General features: G+C 39.7%; 1 protein-coding gene across 1 annotated transcript in view; it reads left to right on the forward strand.

Annotated features, from left to right (window-relative positions):
* Nucleotides 1-879, forward strand: part of septin12 (septin 12) — an 80,267-nt gene that overhangs the window by 303 nt on the left and 79,085 nt on the right. The window lies entirely within an intron of this gene.

Here is an 879-nt window from a genome sequence, read left to right on the forward strand (position 1 = left end):
CCCCCCCCCCTCGGTCAGCAACTCGTGTCTGCTTTAGGAGCCCGAAGCGAGTACTTTTCAAAAAGAAATCTTGCAGACAGGTGCGCAAAAACGCACTAAAATGCAAGATTCGCTGTTTTGATGTTCGTTCAAACTACAACTACAATGGTAGTTTATAAGCTATATGACTATATCAACTGAAGATGAAATGAAAATGTGAATATGTAGCTGTTTTTAGCCTTCCATGGCAGTGATTGGTCTTTTGAAGGCGTCTCTAACGTAGCTGATTGCGATGGACTTTCCCCACTAGTTTCTCACTTTTTAGGCCTGTATTGCGATTAATGGAGTCGATTGATCGATAGGCACTGTTTTTGATTATAGCAACCAGTTGGTGAGTGTAAGACACCATGTAAAATATGGCATTCTGAACATGGAGGAACTGGTTAAAAATGTTTTTTGTGTTTCATAGCAATTAATGGTTTGAATGACTTTATAATGTTTGGGTTTGGGGGAGACTACAATTACTAGAGTCCAATGGTAAACGGCTTGGGCAGGTAAGAAAGCACTAATAACAGTGTAGCTAAGCCTTGAGCTTGTGTGTGTGTGTGTGTGTGTGTGTGGGAGAGAAAGAGAACATCCCATGAGCAGACAATAGAATCTTTTAGAAGCAGCAGTAAACTGAATGAGCTTCCTGTCTCTGTTAGATCTCTCCTGGTCTTTCCTTGCTTGGCTTATTGCACCGCTAAACATCATCTCCATTCAACTGATTGCTGGCACTCACTTTTTTTTCTTCTTCTGTGATTAATATATATGTATATATGATTAATGTTTTGTAAAAAAATAAATGTCCTTCCTTTAAATCCAGGGGGCAAAATGTGCCTGCTTCTATGGGAATTTAAC

This window comes from Etheostoma spectabile, chromosome 15, assembly GCF_008692095.1.
Source record: "Etheostoma spectabile isolate EspeVRDwgs_2016 chromosome 15, UIUC_Espe_1.0, whole genome shotgun sequence".
NCBI lineage: Eukaryota > Metazoa > Chordata > Actinopteri > Perciformes > Percidae > Etheostoma > Etheostoma spectabile.